This window comes from Heterocephalus glaber, unplaced genomic scaffold (genome assembly GCF_053883595.1).
Source record: "Heterocephalus glaber isolate CG9 unplaced genomic scaffold, H.glaber_assembly_v1.0 deba00001606, whole genome shotgun sequence".
Classification (NCBI taxonomy): Eukaryota; Metazoa; Chordata; class Mammalia; order Rodentia; family Bathyergidae; genus Heterocephalus; species Heterocephalus glaber.
Window position 1 is genome coordinate 2,206,138 of NW_028258377.1, and position 21,260 is coordinate 2,227,397.

At 41.4% G+C, this 21,260-nt stretch overlaps 1 long non-coding RNA gene across 1 annotated transcript; it reads left to right on the forward strand.

Moving 5' to 3' along the window:
- The first annotated feature begins 13,800 nt into the window (after positions 1 to 13,800).
- On the forward strand, positions 13,801 to 21,043 carry LOC147822894 (uncharacterized). The gene is made up of 2 exons (XR_015444713.1): positions 13,801 to 17,687; positions 19,105 to 21,043. It is a non-coding gene; the product is annotated as an uncharacterized LOC147822894 (long non-coding RNA).
- The last annotated feature ends 217 nt before the right edge of the window (positions 21,044 to 21,260 follow it).

The following is a 21,260-nucleotide window of genomic DNA, read 5'->3' on the forward strand; positions in this document are numbered from 1 at the left end:
TCCTACCCCCAAAGTCTGAAAATACCAGATTCTCATAATCCCAGCCTCCCTTATGGTCAGGCATGATTGTGCTCTAAGTCTGTCAATCAGATACCTCTTCCTAAGGCTGCATTGAGAAATGATAATTGGTGGAGTGAATAACAAACTATGCAGAATCTATTCTGGTGATAAAGTGGTGGAAAAAGTGATAGCGTCAGTTCTAGGGAGAGTGGGCATGATTCAAGGTGGTCATCTCAGAGTTCTAAGTGGCACCATTTAGCATCCAACTGCAAGAATAATGGTCTAGTTCTCAAAGCCTCACTCTCTACCCCCTTGAGATTATGTCATCTACCCTTTGTCTGCTTAATAATTCTTTCATGCTTAATTCAACCAGAGTGTGGGAGGGTTCTTTGTTTTTGTTTTGGTTTTCTTTGCTTGTAAATAAGATCCCTGAGGGCCCCACCTCTTTGGCACTGAGGAGCCTCGAGGGCACCAACACAGCCCCACCCCTGCCTCTAGCCACTGGGCCAAGCCAGCTCTTGGATCCACACCACAGAGGGGCAGTGGGTCAGAAAGGACATTCATTTGAGCTGCAGAAAATAAAACAGAAGTGAAAAGAAAGAAGGCCTCTCTGAGGCTCCTAGATGAAAATTGATGGCCACTGGAAAAGTGAAGAAAATCTGCAAGAAAGGCACATCAGATCACCATAGTTGGTAAGTTGGAGGGATCACCACCTCACATTGGAACCTGGACTATCTACAGGGGAAGGCCAGCTGGAACCTGCAGTAGAACCTTGCAGAGTTCAACACTGCAGGAGGTCAGAGATCTCAACTTGGGCCTTGCAGGCAGAAATCAGCCTGAAACTCAGGGGACAGCTGTTGGTTTGCTGAGACTAATGGACTTATATCTGCACACTCCTGCCCACGCTGCCTATAGTGACAACAGAGACATACCCTGAGGGAGGACCTTTATTTTTTATTTTCAAAGTAATTTTTTCTCTTTATTTTAAATATTTTTTTCTAATTTTTATCTATTCTTTTCTGTTCTCTTTTCAAAATTTTTTCCTTTTTTTCTCTTTTCTTTTTTCTCTTTTCTTTCTCTTTCTCTCTAGCTCTCTCCCTCCCACCTTGTTTTTCATTTCTCTCCCTTTTTATTCCTGTTCCTGTCCTAATTGGAATCTTTTTTTCTCACTTTTTCTTTTCTTCTCCTTTTCCTTCTCTCAATTGTCATTAGTTTTAAAGGAAAGTGAATACAGTTTCTAGCCACCCTATTGCTGTTAGGTTGTTCTGTTCTTGTATTTGTTCCTTCATTCTGTTTTCTCCTCTTCAATAGCTTCCTACAGTTTGCATGATCTTCCAGTGCCCTCTGGCCTCACTTCTAACCTTTCCCTATCATACCTATCTATCCCACCCTCTTCAACTCCTTATAACTCCCCATCCCAAAGGGTGAAGTTGCTGTATTGAAGAGTTTATTCACTATAGACATATTTTGGGGTAGTCCTCGATTTTTATTTTAATTCACATGTTTAAAAGTGATAGATTAATAACTACCACAAAATGTCATTTTCCAAACTGTGCTTGATGCTATTGTTGTTGCTGATTGTATCACTTGGGCTAAGGCGTTGTGATTGATTCAATCAGTTGTCCTTCCTGGTATATGGAAAATGAGATAGCCCAAGAGTCATTAGAGACTCAAAGCCTAAAGGTGAGATATATCTGGAAGACACTTCTGAGAAACAATCATTCCATAAAGGTTCTAAATAGAAGCAACAAAGATACTTACAATAAGCAATACTTAAGTATCAATCCAGGAATTGAATCAAAAACAATACCAACCACAAAAATAGAAATGAGAAGACACCTACACAAGGCACAAACTCAGACTTCTACCCCTCCAAGGGTAAATTCTGGGGGAAATGAGGTAGAAAAGTCTGAGCAATCACCTGGACACCCTGCACTGATGGCACAGGAAGTAACAAAACAAATGAATGAAGCTCTAGAAAAATTCAAAACAAATAATTTCCCAGATAACCACAGAGATAGTGAGCAGAATGAAAGACATGATTAGAGACTCTAGAACAGAAACATAAAAAAAATAGATGAGCTCAGGACCATTGATGGAAGCCATGAATGCCCAGCATAAGAAAGAAATGGAAACCATGAACGCCCAACATAGGAAAGAAATGGAATCCATGAAACAGATTCAAACAGATATCCAGGAGATTAAAAATGCTATTGAAACCATTCACAGCAGAATGAGCTAATGTGAAGCCAGAATATCAGAGACAGGAGACAGGATTTTGGTCAGTGATCATGAAAACAGAGATCTCTTAAAAATAGTAAGGGACCATGAAAAATTGATCCAGCAGCTCCTAGACGATGCAAAGAAGAATAATATAAGACTGATAGGATTCCATGAAAAATCAGGAGAAAGTACAAATGACATAAAAAAACTGTTCACAGAATTAATGACAAAAAAATTCCCAAAAAGAGTGAAAGTATTTGACATATAGATGAGTGAGGCATATAGGACTCCAACTAGCCTTGATCAAAAAATATGTATGTACACCTAGACATATAATAATCAAGACCCCTAAAACCCAACAGAAGAACAAAATACTACAAGCAGATAGAGAAAAGAAACAAATGACATAAAAAGGGAAGCCCATCACAAGCACAGCACTTTTCAACATAAACCCTTAAGTCCACAAAAGCATGGAGTGAGGTACTTCAAGCCCTAAAACAACCACCAACCTAGACTGATGTATCCTGCAAAACTACCTTTCAAAATTGATGGACAAATAAGATACTTCCACAACAAAGAACACCTGGGAAATTTCATGAATTCTAAACAATATCCTAGAAAAAAGAAAATGAAGGTCACAACTCCATGAGGCCCAACACAGCAAATCCACCAGGCAAGGCAAAAAATTAAAGAGAAAGGGGAAAAATAAAAAATGAAACAGCCAACATCAGGAAAATAATGTGACAAGGATAAGCCAATATATATCAGTTATAACCATCAACATTAATGGCCTTAACTCACCAATCAAAAAAAATAGACTGGCAGAATGGATTAAGAAGCAAAATCCAAAAATACGCTGTATACAAGAAATCCACTTAGTTCACACAGAAATTCACAGACTGAAATTAAAAGGAAGGAAAACAGTTGTCCATGTAACAGGAGCCCAGAAAAATGTGGGGGTAGCTATCTTATTTGCAGACAAAGTAGATTTCAAGCCAAAACTAATTAAGAGAGGTAAAGAAGGCCACTACATCCTTTTAAAGGGAACAATCCAAGAGGAAGACATGACAATCACAAATATATATGCACCAAATACTAATGCTCCCAACTATACAAAACAAATATTAATGGACATGAAAAACTAAATACGCACTAATACAATTGTAGTGTGGGACCTCAATACCCCACTGTCACACATAAACATCATCTAGACAAAAAATCAACAACAAAATTATAGAACTGAACCAAGCTTTTGAAACAATGGACTTACTAGATGTCTACAAAGTGTTCCACCCCACAAAATCAGAATAGGCTGCACATGGGTCATTTTCCAAATAGACCACATGCTAGCTCATAGAACATGTTTAAATAAATGCAAAGGAATTGAGGTTATCCCCTGTATATTGTCAGACCTTAGTGCAATTAAACTGGAGATGAATAGCATAAGAAACTGCAAGAACTGCACAAACACATGGAAATTGAATAAAACCCTCCTAAACAATGAATGAGTCACAGAGGAAATTAAAGAAGAATTTAGGCAGTTTCTATAACTAAATGATAATGCCAATACAACATACAGGAATCTGAGGGACACAATGAAAGCAGTTCTACAAGGGAAATTCATAGCAGTAAATGCCCAAATTAGGAAAACAGAGCAAACTCAAATAAACAACCTAATGCTGAACTTTAAGCTTCTAGAAAAAGAAGAGCAAGACAAACCCAAGGCTCATTCAAGGGAGGAAATTATAAAGATCAGAGCAGAAATCAATGCAATGGAGACTAGGAGAATGATACAAAAATCAACAAATCAAACAGTTTTTTGAAAGAATAAATAAAATCAATAAACCCTTAGCCAACCTTATCAAAAAAAGGAAAGGAAAGGCTCAAATTCATGCAATTAGGAATGAAAAAGGTGAAGTCACAACAGATCCAGCAGAAATCCACAGGATCATCAATACCTACTTTGAGGACCTGTACTCTAATAAAATGGAAAAGACAGAAGAAATGGACAGATTGCTGGATACATACAAATTGCCAAAGTTGAATGAAGAAGATATATAAAGTCTAAACACCCCAATTACAATCACTGAAATTGAAAATATAATTAAAACTTTACCAACAAAGAAAGGCCCAGGTCCTGATGGCTTCACTGCTCAATTTTACAAGACATTTAGCAAAGATGTACTGCTACTGCTCTTTAAACTCTTCAATGAAATTGAAAGGGAAGCAATACTTTCAAATTCAATCCTGGAAGCAAGTGTTACTTTGATTCCAAAACCAGGGAAAGACCCAACCCAAAAAGAGAACTACAGGCCAATCTCCCTAATGAACATAGATGAAAAAATCCTCAACAAGATACTGGCAAACAGAATACAGAGGGTCATCAAGAAAATCATTCACCCTGACCAAGTCGGATTTACCCAGGGATGCAAAAATGGTTCAACATATGTAAATCCATAATTGCAATACACTATATTAACAGAGCCAAGGACAAAAACCATATGATCATCTCAATAGATGCAGAAAAAGCATTTGACAAAATCCAACACCAATTCATGATAAAAACCCTATAGAAATTTGGAATAGATAGTCTTTATCTCACCCTGACTACGGCTATCTATGAAAAACCAACAGCCAATATCATACTACATGGTCAAAAACTAAAAACTTTCATGCTAAAATCGAGAACAAGACAAGGATATCCACTATCACCACTCCTGTTCAATATAGTTCTGGAAACATCAGCCACAGTTATTAGACAATAGAAAGAAATAAAAGGCATAAAGATAGGAAAGGAAGAAACTAAACTGTCATTATTTGCTGACAATAGGATACTCTACATAGAAGTCCAAAACACTCTGCCAAAAGATCTCTAGACTTAATTGACAAATTCAGTAGAGTAGCTGGACACAAGGCCAACACTCAAAAATCAACAGCCTTCTTGTACACAAATAACATATTCACCAATAGAGAAATTAGACAAACAATTCCTTTCACAATAGCATACAAAAAATGAAAGATCTAAGAATCAATCTAATGAAGGAGACAAAAGACCTCTACACTGAAAACTACAGCACTTTGAAAAAAGGATATAAGAAAATGGAAAGACATCCCTTGTTCCTGGGTAGGAAGAACCAACATAGTGAAAATGGCCATACTTCCAAAACTGCTATATAGATTCAATGCAATCCCAATTGAAATTCCAACAGAATATTTCACAGAACTAGAGAAAACAATCCAAAAATTCATTTGGAACCAGAAGGGACCTAGAATAGCAAAAGAAATTCTATGCAACAGAGACATGACCAGCGGTATCACAATCTCCAACTTAAAACTATACTACAAAACCACTGTGATAAAAACAGCATGGTACTGGCAAAGAAACAGACCCAAGGACCAGTGGAATAAATTAGAAGATACAGAAACAACTCCAGACATACTCAGCTACCTCATCTTTTTTTTCCTTAAATTCTTTTATTGATACAATTTAGGTATACAATACATTTACATTGATCATTGTTTTCTGGAATTGTGGAAATAAACGTGCAGAGACACAGAAGTAGGGTAAAAAAACAAAGCCTTTACTTACTAGCAAGCCAGAATGCCAGAAACTGGTCTGGTCAGCGTCCCCCACTGTGTTCTTTGTTCGTCAACTTTTATACTTTTGTCAGTCATTATCTCATCCCTAGTGGTCTTTGTTAAGTAAATAAAGTTCCAATTCCTGTTTAATGGTTAGACACGGGTGGTTTTGATCACTGATTACAGTCCTAAACACATGACAGTTAAGGCACATATATCACAAGTTTGTTTAAGGATTCTCACTTTGTTCTTCAGAGCTAGGATGTTATCTATAGTGGAGCTACAAATCAAAGAAGCTATATAACCTTCACTTTAAACAACAAAAGCAATGGGCTAAGGCAAGCTTTTAAAAGGATACACTACCTATTTTGCTTTCACAACTACTTTAATAGCTAATCTACTAAACTTACTTTAAAAGTTTTCCTTACCATTCCTCCCTTTGTCTACTTTGGGATCAATCTTCTATCCATAATATGTTTTATCTAACTTATCTGTATTTCTTAATACTAGCATTTGATAGTGTTCAGCAGCAGCAATATGCTGCTATATAAATCTTGAGATGCATTGAATAACACAACGACCAAGCATTAATATTAATATTATAACAAGAAGGGGACTCAGAAGAGGACCTATCCAAGTTTTTTATCCTGCCCAAGTAAAATGAATCCCATAAGGTGGTCCTTTTATACCAAATTTCTCATTAAGAGCCTTGATCTGATCTTTCCGTTTGTCTAGTGATTCTTGTACTACACCAGATTCATTAGCATATTAACAACATTTTTACCAAGCAATAAGCAAGTCCCTCCTCTTGGGCTGTTAGCAAATTGAGAGCATGCCTATTCTGTAGCAACATGTTGGCTAAAGAATCTAACTGGGTTTTTAAATCCTGAAATGCATCTCAAATTTCCTCAAGATCTTTTTTTTAATTTCTTGTTCTAATGAAATATATTACTCCTTGTAGCCAAATGGGATCCCATGCAGCTGGCATATACATAGATATAGGATTACATTAACCTTGTTTACAATTGTTACAATTACCAATGGCTCATCCAACAAGGAAGCCATTGATCCAAACTTGTGTTTTCTCTTTGCAATATAATTTCTCATTAGAATAGTCCCCACAGTCAGAAGTTACCCCAGGCCTCCCATAATGTTCCTTTGGGCAAGCATCAAAGAGCATCATAAAAGGATAGCCCCCCGGTTTTCATTTTACCATTTTAAAAGTTACATATTGTTCATCAAACTTTTTATCACTAGGCTTAAACATCCACAGTTTGAAAACAAAGAAACTCAGAGCAGTAGCGATCCGGCATAGCACAAGAATCCATGCTGCCTTTCCCGATGCTCCCATTCTTCAGCCGTGCATTGACTCACCAGCCTCCGGAGTGGTGAGAGCAGGGCTTTGAGTACATTGTCTTTCTTGGCTTTCAGCATCAGCTTTACTGTTACCATGTGTAATGAAGTTTTTGTTTTTCTGATGTCCTGAACAATGTATTACTGTGACTTTGCTAGGTTCCCACATTGCCTCTAACAACTGTATAATTTTCTATTTTTGATTTGCTTCCCTTCTGCTATGAAAAGACCTCACTCGATGAATCATGCCATGGAGCAAATGCATAGTGAGAGTCTGTATATATATTTACCTTTTTACCCTTTGTCCATTGGAGTGCCTGTATGAGTACCCAGAGCTCAGGCAATTGTGCCAACCAGCCAAAAGTAAGGGGCCCCAGCTAGGATCACCTCATCCTTTGTGGTTACTGTATATCCAGCATGATGAACCCCATCTGCCATGATGCTGCTCCCATCCGTGAACAGAACAAGGTCAGCAATGGACAAGGGTGCCATTTGCAAGTCAGGGCAGCTGGAAAAGAGCTCATCGGTGACACTCAAGCAGTCATGATCAGGAGGGCCTGTCTCCGTGGGCAAAAAGGCAGCAGGATTCAAAGTTTTCATAGAAATAAAACACAAGTGGGGATTCTCACAGAGAAGGGCTTGATATGGAGTAACCCAATTATTTGAGACCCAATGATGCTCCCTTGTGTTCAGCAATTCTAGGACCATGTGTGGAACCTGCAGTCAGTTCCTGACCTAAAGTCAGCTTGTCTGTTTCTTGAATCAACAGAACTGAAGTTGCTAAGGCCCAAAGACTGAGGCCATCCTTTTGCTACTGAATCTAAATTCTTAGACAAATATGCCACTGGTTGATTCCATGGCCCTACTTCTTGGGTCAACACTCCAAGGGCCACATGTTTTTTTCCAGTCACATATAGAGTAAAAGGCTGCTTTACATCTGGTATGCCTAGGGCTGGGGCGGCTGCCTAAGTCAATTTTAATTTCTTAAAAGCTTCCTCCTGTTCTACAGTCCAATGAAGATGACTCTCCTCTTGTCCTTTTAGGGATTCATAAAGGTGTCCAGAGATTTCTGCAAAACCCAGAATCCAAATTTTACAGAAGCCTTCCACCCCAAGAAACTCTCTCTGCTGCTTCTTTGTTTGGGGTTTAGGGATTGCACTAATAACCTTTCATTTCCTAGGCAATGCATGTCCTGTATCATTTGAAATCCTAAATATTTAACATGCTGTACACAAATCTGGGCTTTTTCCCATGATACCTTCTATCCAGTTTCTTGTAAGTGCAGCAACAACTTTTTGGTGCCTTCCCAGCACTGCTCTTGGGTTGGGCTGCATAACAGGAGGTCATCCACATACTGCAGTAGGACACAGCTATATTGTTCCACAGGGAAGGCAAGCAAGTCCTTGGCTAGGGCTTCTCCAAAAAGCATGGGTGAGTTTTAAATCCCTCTGGCAATCTGGTCCAAGTAAACTGAGTCTTTTTTCATCATTTTGGTCCTCCCATTCAAATGCAAAGATGGGTTGACTAAGGGGAGCGATGCAAAGGCAAAAGAAGGCATCTCTTAAGTCCAAACAAGTAAACCATGCTGCCACTGGGAGTATTAGACCCAGCAAAGTATAAGGGTCAGGGACCACTGGGTGCAGTGTTACTGTTCCATCATTTACAGCCCATAGATCTTGCACTGGCCTATAGTCCCCATCAGGTTTTCAAACTGGCACCAAAAGGGTATTCTAAGGTGACTTACATTCTCTTATAAGTCCAAATTCCTTTAATGTCATGATATGAGGCCTGATTCCAATTCAGGCTTGCCTGGACATTGGATATTGTTTTACAGCAATGGGAGCTGAATTGTCTTTTAATTCTATAACTATGGGTGGATGATTCTTAGCTAAGTCTGGGGGGGATTCATCTGCCTACACTTCAGGAAACATAGTTTTTAATTCTTGTGGAGCCTGGCAAACATCATTCACATTGTAACATTGCCATTCATCCTCCCTTTTAGCAGTTACCATCATGATGAGATCTCTTCCTGGGTCTAAATGCAGAGACGCATTTCCTCATTGGGTAAAAGTTTTGTAGCTCCCAATTTGGATAATAAATCTCTTTCTAGTAAGGGGATAGGACATTCTGGCATATACAAGAATTCATGTTTCACTTTATGTCCTCCAATTTCACATGTCCTTTTGTAGCAAAACTGGAGCTTTTCTGAAATTCCAGTGGCACTGATCACTTGGATGCACTTTCTGCTCAGAGGGGTGATGAGCTGTTACTACTGAATGTTCTGTGCCACTGTCCACCATAAAGGAGATATTTTGGCCCCCTATCATTATATCGACTATGAGCTTGTGGGGGCCTAGCTGCATTGAGCCCAGTCTGTGTCAGTCACTGTCTTCCATCACAGACAACAATGTGCCAGTATCCTCCCTTTCCTTTAAGTCCTGCTTTTTCTTTTCTTTGAGCCTTGGGCACTTATTCTTATAGTGTCCTTTCTCTTTACAATATGCACACTGGTCAAACTCTAAGTCTTTACACCTAAAGCCTTTTTTCTGTTTTCCCTCTGGTTTCATTCAGAGTCTCTCTCTCTCTCTCTCTCTCTCTCTCTCTCTCTCTCTCTCTCTCTCTCTCTCTCTCTCTCTCTCTCTCTCTCTTCCTTGGTTCCCATACCCATTGTTCTCCTCTTATCTCACTCATCTTTCTTCCTTGCTTGCTCTCTTTCTCTCACTGACTCTGTTCACATATACTTTCCTAGCTAATTGCAACAGTTGTGTTATATTTGTGCCTTCCCAAGTCTCTTGCTTCTGAATCTTCCTTCTAATGTCTGGAGCTCACTGAGTTACAAAGGTTGTATTGATTAACTGATGGTTATCTGGAACAGCAGGGTCAAATGGTGTGTATATTCTGTAGACCTCACAAAGCCACTCATAAAATTTCCCAGGGCTCTTGCTCGTATCCCTACCAGAAGGGCCGTCCGATAATTTCTTAAGCTCTCCTGGCCTACTGGGGGTATTGGGATTCCAATCAGGCCACATATTTACTGGAAACTGCTGCTCATATCAAGCGTCTGGATTCTATGTATCACACAGCATTCTAGTGGCATTAACTTTTTAATTTTTCTGAAAACTCTGTGTATTTTTTAGAGTTTAACAAAGTTCTACTAAGTTTTTTACAGTCCTCCCAAATAGGACAATAGGCAGCAAAAATGGAATAAAATAATTGAAGCATTTTGGAGGGGGCTTGGCAGAGAATAAATGATTTTTTCTCTGGACCAAGCCTCTTTTTATCCTTTTTAAAGTCAAATCTCAAATATCACACCTTGTTCTGACATATTTGTGCCTTTTTCCAACAGTTTTTTAAACTCACTATAAAGGAGAAGGTCATATTGTAACCAGTTGGCTCTTAAACTCTTTGAAGATGACCGATGTACACATATTAGTAACATACTTAGAATTTAACCCTTTGATGACAACCAATGTAAACACATTTAAACTTTTCAAAACAAACAAAACCAGGGCAGAGAAGGTGAGCCAGTCCCAGCACCCAGAAGGAGGCTCTTGCGCTGCCATTCCACACTCCCCAGGCAGAGAAGGTGAGCCACACAGGTGTCAGAAGCTCCCCCACCATGGAAATGAGAAGACATGTAAATAAGCCTCAAAAACAGACTTCCAGATCACCTACAGCAACCCCAAAGGGAAACGAGATGGAACAATCTGATACTCAACTACCTGGACACTGAACTGGCAACAAACGAGGTTCTGAGAAAAATGAAATCAGAAATAATTTCTCAGATAACAGCAAAGACTGTGCTCATAGTGCAAGACATGATTAAAAGTCTAGAGAGGACACAGACAAAAAAATTGAGGATCTGAGTAACATGATGGAATCCCAAAATAGGAAACAAATGGAATCCATAAAACAGATGCAAACAGATTTCCAGGAGATTAAAAACTCCATAGAAAGTCTACGCAGCAGAATGAATCAATGTGAGGACAGAATTTCAGATATAGAAGATAAGATTGCAATTAGTGACCAGGAAAAGAAAAATTGCTTGAAAATTGTAAGGGAACAAGAGAAATCAATCCAGCAGCTGCTAGATGATGCAAAGAAGAATAACATAAGACTGATTGGAGTCAATAAAGAAAGAGGAGACAGTGAAGATGACATAAAAAAACTCTTCACAGGAGTGATGGCAGAAAACTTCCCAAGGAGGGGAAAAGAACTTGACATACAGATAAGTGAGGCATATAGGACTCCAGCTAGCCTTGATCAAAAAATATCTACACATAAGCATATAATAGTTAGGATTCCAGAAACCCAACAGAAAAAAAAATTCTACAAGCAGTGAGAGAAAAGAAACAAATCACATACAAAGGAAAGCACAGCAGAATCACAGCAGACTTCTCAATGCAAACCCTCAAGGCAAGAAGAGCTTGGAGTGATGCATTTCAAGCCCTAAAGGAAAACAGCCTCCAACCCAGATTGATGTACCCTGCAAAACTATCTTTCAAAATTGATGGAGAAATAAAATACTTTCATGATAAAGAGCACCTCAGGAACTTCATGAATACCAAACCAGCACTCCAAAAAATTTTAGACAATATCCTAGGAAAAGACAATGAGGATCACAACCCTAGGAAGCCCAGCAGAATGAATCCACTGGGTGTGACAAATTAAATGCAAAGGGGGAGAATCCAATAAAAAGAAAAAGTCATGACAAGGCTTTTAAAACTTTTAACTTCATCTCCCTAATGAGTGTATAATTCAGTCTTGTTATTGTACTGATTAGTATTTTTCTGATTCTAGAGTTGCACACCATTCCTTGTGCTATACTGGCTATTTATCATCTTCTTGTGTCTACTTTTAATTAGGTTGTCTGTTAATGAGCTGAAAGAGTTCTTTATATATTCTGGTCATAGGTTATGTGCATTGTAAATATAGTCTAAGGACTACTTTTCATGTTAATGATGTCATTTAAAATTATAAATTTTGATGGAATGTCATTTATCAATTTTTTTTCTTTTATACATCATGTTTTTTGTATCTTAGGTAGTTCTTGCCTACCCTAAATTCATAAACATTTTCCCTTATGATTTCTTGCTAAAGTTTTATACTTTTAGGCTTTCATATTTAGGTTCATAGATCCCTTCAGCTTATTTGTATGTATGGAAATAAAGGGTTGAGGTTAATTTTTTATATGCGGATACCAGGTGTTCTAGTGCTGTTTGCTGAAAAGACTATCTTTTCCTTGGCTCTTGAATTGAGTTTATATTCTATAAAATGTTAATGTTAAATAATCCCGCAAAACTCAGTGGACCATATATGTGTGGTTCTATTTCTAGATTCTCTGTTTTATTCCAATGGTCTATATGTCTTTCCTTACACCAACACTGCCTTGATTACTGTAGCTTTAGAAGAACTCTTAAAATTAGGTACTAGATGTCTTCCAACACTGTTTTTGTTTGGTTTTTTTTATATAACTTTTCTAGTTCCTTTGTACTCCTACATAAGTTTTACATTTCAATATCCACTTCTTCATTTATAGCAAGTATACATAGACCTGAATTTTTATATATACCTTGTGTTTTCTAATCCTGCTAAATTCAAATACAAGTTCTAGGGGCTGCTAGAGATTTCTTAGTATTTTCTCTGTAGATGATCATTGCATCTACATATAAAGATTTTGCTTCTACCTTGCCAGTCCTATCCTAATTGTGTCATTTTATTGCCAGACTATTTTGGTTTGGGCCTAGGTTTCAAAGTTTAATGGACAGATGAAGAGTAAGCATATCTGCCCTTGTTCCCCACCTTAGGGAGAAAGCATTGTATCTTCTCCATTCATATAAGGCCTTTTCACTGGAAATATGGAGTACATGTCTTTAATCTGTTGAGAAGGTTCTGTTCTACTTCTGGTCTCCTGATAGCTTCTACCATGAACAGCTGTGGAATTTAGTCCAATACTTTTTCTCCAACTAATGACAGGATCATATGGCTTTTTCCTTTCCTCTGTTAAAATGATGACTTTTGGGGGTGGATCTTCCAATGCTGAACCAAACACTGGCATCCCTATAATAAAACCACTTTCAACATATTGCCAAAAAAACCCCTTGAAACCAACAAACAAGCATACATATTTTTTTGATAAATCACTTTTGTACATCTTTTGACATACCTAAACCTTCTGGTCTTGTATATCTCTTTTATCTTTCTAAAAAGACAAACATGCAAAATTTTTTACATCAAAATTGCATCTCTTTTACTTATAGCTTTTTAATATTTTTTATCTCACTTATTGTAGACCTTTTGCCATAAACTTGTCTTTAGCTGTTAAAATTTTAAAGTGTCCTCTTTTTGTTCCTAGATTGTTACACTTTAAATTTGGCTGGCTGCCAATAGAATGGTAGTGACCTTGAGTTTTTTATCAACAAAGTACAGAAAACAGCAAGTTAACCCTATAATTACAATTGAAAAATTTTCAATGTACAAGAAATATTTTAAGCACACCAATTAAACATCATTTCAAACTGAAACACAGATACATTTATCAATTAGCTAAAATTTCTAACTTGGTTTCTCTGGCTTTGTTTTATGCCTTTCAGATCTTTTTAGCTGTTTTAATCCATTACTTATTTTCTGTTTTTAACTCTTTTTTCCAACTGGAGTGCCCTATTCGATCCTCTCTGAGTCTGACCACAGCATGCACCCTCAGGTGCACTAAAGTCAAGCAGTTCTCATGCTTTTGTCCCCAACTCCTCTGTACCTGTGAATTTAGCCACACAAAAGGAGGGGGACAGTCTGAATTCTCTCGGTCCAGATCTGAAAGGACTGGTTCCTTTCCAGCATCGTCTTCTTTCTGATGGAGGACCAGGATATTGTTTTTTTGCTTCCAGGGCACACATATGAAGCCAAGGAGGCATTCTGTCGTGAAACTGAACAACAGTTACTCCATTTTGTACTCCATTTTGTAATAGGGCCCCAACTTGTCTGCTTCTGTTACAGATCACCAGGTAGACATTGAGTTCCAGGGATGTGCTTGTTGTTGTGCCAGGAAGGTCTGTTGTGTGCGTAGTGTTCCGTCATGCTTGCCCAACTCCATATCTGAATATGTTATCTTAAGAACAATCTGCAAAAATTCCTTCTGTGTTTCACTTCTGTATTTCTGCTTGCCAACTTCCCTCTAGCATCTCCTATAAAAGGACCTCAGGCTCTGAGCCAGGCGCCTCTCTAAGCTTGGTGCTTGGAGAGTGCCATCTGGCCAGACTAATAAAGGTCTGTTTTCCACCTTGTCTGGTGTGTTCCCTCCCAGGTGATCTTCACTGTAGTCAGCTCCTTGGAGCATTTGGTAAGGTCCATGGTCTTACATTCTGGAGGCCCCAGTGAGATCCCCGGGTAGGAACCCCCGGTTCGGCCGAGACTCCGTGGCAGGATCCAGCAGGAGACTCTCAGGCACAGACCTCAGAAACCCTCCGGAGGTAAGCTTTTAGCCCGTTGCAACCATTTGTTAAGTCAGGAGTGAGGTGGCTGATGAGCTGGGAAGCCTCCCCTGACCCCGAGGTTCCTGACGACGAACAAGGGAAGATTTAGTTTCATTTTGTTGTGGCACCCATTCGTCTTGTCTTTTGTCTGTTAGTATTGTCTGTTGTGTGTCTGATTTTACATTTTTTTTTCCCAACCCTTATCAGGAGCAGAGTAATGGGAGGAACCTGTTCTACCGGGTCCACTCCACTTGACTGCTTTCTCACTAATTTTAAATTGGCTTTTTCCTCCAGAACAAGAAGATGAATACAGGATAAAATTTTCTCGCAGAAAACTCCGCCCCCTGTGCCAACTGGAATGGCTAGCTTTCGGGGTGGGATGGCCAGCCAAAGGGACTTTTGACCCCAGTATTTGCCGGAAGGTTTTGGGCAAAATCACCAGTCACCCTGGCCACCCAGACCAATTTCCCTACGTAGAAATCTGGGTTCAGGCTTGTGAGAAACCTCTGGCTTGGCTGCAGCACTGTTCCCTCAGAACAGACACTCGCATTTTAGTAGTCGCGGCCCCAAAAGGGCCCTGGGAACTTAAGCCCCAGGCTCCTAAGCCAGTTCTCTCACAGGAACCTGACCCCCTGGATCCCTTAGGAGGGCCTCTTCCCTATGTGGAATACTCCACCCCCTCAGATGGCTCCCACTCTAGACCCCACACTCCTTCCCTTCCTCCATCTCTTCAACCTTCGGCTCCTTCTCCTATCCTCCTCTCCCTGAGGGGTCCCAGTCCCCAGACTCTGTGACTTCTCCCCCACACATGCAAGCTGGGGCTGCATATGGACCTTGCGAGGTCCCCACTGGGGAAACTAGTTCAGCCCCTCTCTTGCCCCTTCGGGAGACAGAACAAGGTCACTATGTTTATATCCCTTTCACTACCAGTGACTTATATAATAGGAAACATCAAAATCCTCCCTTCTCAGAGAAGTCCTAAGCCCTAATATCTCTCCTGGAGCCTATCTTCCATACCTATGATCCTACTTGGGATGATTGCCAACAACTCTTCCAGGCCCTTTTTACTTCAGAGGAGAGGGAAAGGATCCAGGGCCAAGCTGTGAGGTCAGTACTAGGTGGACCAGAAGGCCCCCTAGATGACCAACAGTGAGCCCATCTGGAAGCACAGCTTCCATCTACCCTACTCCGCTGGCAAACTAATGCCTCAGCCGGGAGAGAGGCTCTCCAGAACTATCATCAGCATCTCCTGGCCAGCCTGAGGGGAGCCGCTTGGAAGCCTACCAATTTGAGCAAGGTAAGCGAGGTCCTTCAAGGATCAGAGGAATCCCCTTCTGCCTTTTTGGAGCATCTGTTGGAAGCATACTGTACATATACTCTGATTGATCCAGACACCCCTCCAAATCAGCAGGCAATAAATTTGGCATTTGTTACTCAGTCGGCCCCAGACATTAGAAAGAAGTTGCAAAGACTAGAAGGATTTGAGGGAGAGAATAGAAAAAAGTTGATGAGTGTAGCCATGAAGGCATTTAACAGGGATCCCCCGAAAGAGAGGATGGCCAAGAAGCTGGGAAAATTGACCGTAGCCGCCTTGGCCAATGGAGGATTTGTCCAGAAAAAAAGACTCGAAAATAAGAGAGAAAACAAGGGAAGGATTTGACCCCTATTAGAGAAAGATCAATGTGCCTATTGTACGGAAAAGGGCCATTTTAAGAAGGACTGTGAAAAGCTAAAAAGAAAAAGAAAAAAGGCCCAAAAGGAAAAAAGTGGAATCCTCTTAGTAGATGAAGAAGAGTGACGGGGCCAAGGCTCATGGCCACTCAACCCTAGTGAGCCTATGGTGACTTTGGAGATAGGGGGAACAGATGTTCAGTTCCTTCTGGACACTGGTGTGGCCGACTCTGTCTTGAAGACCCCCCTTGGACCCCTCACTTCCTCAAAAACCTCCATTACTGGAGCCACTGGAAAAGTGGCCTCCTACCCTTGGACCATTAGACTGACTGTGAATCTAGGAAATGGCACCATCTCCCATTCCTTCTTAGTTATCCCTGAGTGCCCGTAGCCATTGCTGGGAAGAGACTTGCTACGAAAGTTGGGGGCTATTATTTCCTTTGAGCCTGAAAGAGGGACCTTCGAGCTTAAGCCACCCTCTGCCATTATGGTGACGGTTCCCCTAGAAGATGAATTTAGATTGCTAAAGGAGGGTGCAGAGCCCCCCAAGCAGAAATGGGACTACCTTCAGAAAAAGTTTCCCAGGGTATGGGCTGAAACCAATCCACCTAGGCTGGCCAACCACCATGCCCCGGTGGTGGTCCAGTTGCTGGCCTCTGCTACCCCCGCTGTCCGTGTGTGACAGTACCCCCTCTAGCTGAAGGCCAAGGTGGGGATCTCCAAACACATCCACCAACTCCAGGAAGCTGGCATCTTGGTCCCTTGCCAGTCAGCCTGGAATATACCCCTGCTTCCTGTGAGGAAGCCTGGCACCTCAGACTTCAGACCAGTACGGGATTTGCAGGAGGTAAACAGCCAGGTGGAGACCGTCCAACCAATGGTACCAAACCCTATACTCTGTTGAGTCTCATCCCTCCTGCTCATGTGTGGTACTCGGTATTAGACCTCAAAGATGCATTTTTCAGCCTGCCCCTAGCACCAGTGAGCCAGCCCCTCTTTGCCTTCGAATGGATGGACCCAGACACCAAGACTACTGGACAGCTGACATGGACCCAACTGCCACAGGGATTCAAGAACTCCCCCACTCTGTTTGGGGAAGCTCTCAGCAAAAATCTATGAGAGGTAAGGAGAGCTTTTCCCCAAGCGACTATTCTTCAGTATGTAGATGACCTCCTGGTGGCAACTTCAACCGATGAAGAGTGTCTTGCGGCCACCAAGGGCCTCCTGGAAGTTCTCCAAGACCTGGGATATTGGGTGTCCTGGAAAAAAACTCAGCTTTTCCAGACCAAGGTAACCTACTTGGGCTACATTCTTGAGGAAGGAAAGAGGAGGCTGGCAGAATCATGGGTATCAGCAATTCTCCAGATTCCAGAACCAAGCTCAAAGAAACAGGTGCGTGAATTCCTAGGGGTGATCAGGTATTACAGAATTTGGATCCCTGGCTTTGCTGAAATTGCCAAACCCCTGCACAAAGCCACTGCAGGGGGAGATATGCCCCTCGAATGGTCACTCTGTATATAACCTGAGAGGCTGACAAACTCAGCCTTTGGGACCATGGAAACAGCTCCTCTAGCAAGTGGCTATCTAATGCCAGATTGTTGCAATACCAAGGACTCCTATTGGAGCAGCCACGCATCAAGTTTGCCACCACTGCTAGCCTCAACCTGGCTACCTTACTCCCAGAGTCCGACAAACAGATGCCCATAAAAATAAAACTGAGATATTGACATTGTTACAAGCCATTTGGCTACCCCGAGAGGTTGCTATCATCCATGTCCATGGGCATCAAAAAGGGTTTAGCCCTGAGGTGATTGGTAATAATGCAGCTGATCTGGCAGCAAAACAGGCTGCCCAAAAATCAGTGGGGAAACAGATGGTTCTGCTCCCCACACTAGTGCTGCCAGAGAAACCAGAGTACACAGATAAAGAAACAGTGGAAAGGGCCAAAAAGTGGTGGACCCAAGGTAAACACTGCATGGGTCCACCCACTCTGGCAAAAAAAAAAATGATGGCCGCTCTGCGACCCCATTTCATCAGCCAGGGAATGGCACAAAAGGGTGAAGACCTAGTGAAACGATGCCCCACCTGTATCAAGGTAAATACAAACTGGGTGATTGGACCCCCCCCCCCCCAGAGTCCGACATAGAGGATTAACTCCAAGAGAACATTGGAAATTGGATTTTACCGAAATAAAACCCGGCATGTATGGGTACAAGTACTTATTAGTCTCTGTAGATACTTTTTCAGGATGGATAGAAGCCTTTCCTACTAAGAGAGAGACAGCCGAGGTAACCATCAAAAGGCTGACAGAAATGATTCTTCGTTTTGGCTTGCCCTTAGCCCTGGGGTCCAACAATGGCCCAGCCTTTATGGCTAAATTATCTCAATTCATCAGTAAAGCTTTAGGGATAAAATGGAATTTGCATTGTGCCTATAGGCCTCAGAGCTCAGGACAAGTAGAAAGAGCAAATTGAACCTTAAAAGAGGTTCTAACTAAATTATGCCTGGAGACCGAACAAGGTTGGGTAGAACTTCTCTTTGCTCTCCTTCATACCCGGTGTACCCCTAAGCCACCCCTAAATCTGTCACCCTTCCAGATCATTTATGGGCAATCTCCCCTCATTGTCCCTCTGGTTGATTTGGAGTTAAAGAAAAAACTTTCCCACCTCCAACTCCTTAAGGCCCTAAAAACAGTCCATCAGCTTCAATCAGAGCTACATGATAAGCTGAGAAAAACTACACCTGGCCCCAGTGAAAAACCTTTGCAACCCTTACCCTATAAGCCGGGAGATTTGGTTTTCATTCAAAGGTTTGACTCCAAGACCCTAGAACCCTGCTGGAAGGGACCATTTCCCATCATCCCGGTGACTCCCTCAGCAGTGAAGGTAGCTGGACACTCTGCCTGGATCCACCACAGCCATTTAAAGGCAGCACCCCTGGAAAGAAACAACGTCAACATGGCGGATAGACTGGAACACAAAGGACCCCCTCAAGATAAGACGGATCAAAGACTAGTTCGGACAATATGGGGGTTCTTGGGGCTATTGTTCTTACCAGCCCCAATGTAAGGGGGATCTGGACACCAGCTGGTGCTGTCCAGCCACACCCCCCAGAACTGGACTTGGTCCCTAAAAAATGCCTTAATGGGAGCTCACATTGCCACCATTACTACTGATAGACAGCCCCATTTTATTCTATAGGTTCTCCAGCCCCCAAGAAAAAGAAAAGGCAAACGGAACCTATAATGTGTCATTAGCTGCTCCTGAATCTCCAATCCAACCATACCTAAAAACCCTGGATGCCATGTACACCCTGTTAAATGAGTCTAGCTCCAATCTTACCCAAGAGTGTTGGCTGTGTTTGAGTCCATGTCCCCCATATTATGTAGGGTTGGCAGTAAATGGCACCTTCTCAGAAGCTGACCAGAATGAGTGTGATTGGAAACAACTGAGGTTGTCAATTGAGAATATAAAAGGAAAAGGGTTATGTGTTAAAAATCCAAGTGTTACATCTTCTTATCTGGATGTTCTTATCAGATACCCACCGCCAGTAATGAAAAATATCTAAAAGCTGGAAACAATGCATGGTGGGCATGTACAAATGGTATAACTCCCTGTTTATCCATGACAGTCCTCAATCAGGAATTTGAGGTATGTGTAATGGTCCACATTTTACCCCAAGTCACTATATATGAAGAAGACCAGGGTTGGGAATACCTAGCTAAGAGAGCACACACCCGAGAGACGCGCCACCCAGCATTGATTCCTGTGTTAACTGCAGCAGGCATTGCGGGATCAGTGGCTCTGGGCGCAACCACAATAGGAATGCAAGACTCCAATTTCAAGACCCTTGCCCAACAGGTAAAAATAGACTTAGGCCTACTTACCAAGTCAGTGTCTCATTTAGAAAAACAGGTTGATTCTCTGGCTGAGATGGTCCTTCAAAACTGCTGAGGACTCAACCTCAGGTTTATGAAAGAGGGAGGGCTATGTGCAGCCCTAGGAGAGCAATGTTGCTATTATGCTAATAAAACTGGAATAATAAGAGAAACCCTGGCCATTGTAAATAAACACCTACAAGAAAATTATAATAGATTGATAAAACAGGAGGGATGGTTCCAGTCAATGTTTAACTGGTCTCCCTGGATGACCACCCTTGTTTCTGCCCTTGCTGGACCCCTGTTAATCTTGTTACTAGCTTTGACTTTTGGCCCATGCATTATTAATAAGCTTATGGCCTATGTAAGGGCCTGGATAGGATCTGTTCGCCTAATGATTTTGAATCAACAGGCCAAATATCATCCTTTGAGTGAGCTAGATGAGAAAGAGCAAAGATGGAGACAAAAATACCAAGATAATGCTGTATAAGATTACACAGCCATGGGAAAAATCAGTGGGGAATGTGAGACTGAACAACAGTTACTCCATTTTGTAATAGGGCCTCAACTTGTCTGCTTTTGTTACGGATCACCAGGTAGACATCGAGTTCCAGGGATGTGCTTGTTGTGCCAGGAAGGTCTGTTGTGTGCGTAGTGTTCCGTCATGCTTGCCCACTCCATATCTGAATATGTTATCTTAAGAACAATCTGTAAAAATTCCTTCTGCATTTCACTTCTGTATTTCTGCTTGCCAACTTCCCTCTAGCATCTCCTATAAAAGGACCTCAGGCTCTGAGCCGGGCGCCTCTCTAAGCTTGGTGCTTGGAGAGTGCCATCTGGCCAGACTAATAAAGGTCTGTTTTACAACTTGTCTAGTGTGTTCCCTCCTGGGTGATCTTCACTGTAGTCAGCTCCTCGGAGCATTTGTTAAGGCCCACAGTCTTACACTGTGGCACAATTTGAGCCATAAATCAATATAGGGAAACTGATCTAGATGTTCCCATCCAGGGGCGGTGACTGTTAGCCAGATGGACCAAAGGAGACCCTCACCTAGGGATCTCTCAGTTGGCTCAGCTGAGCAAAGTGTG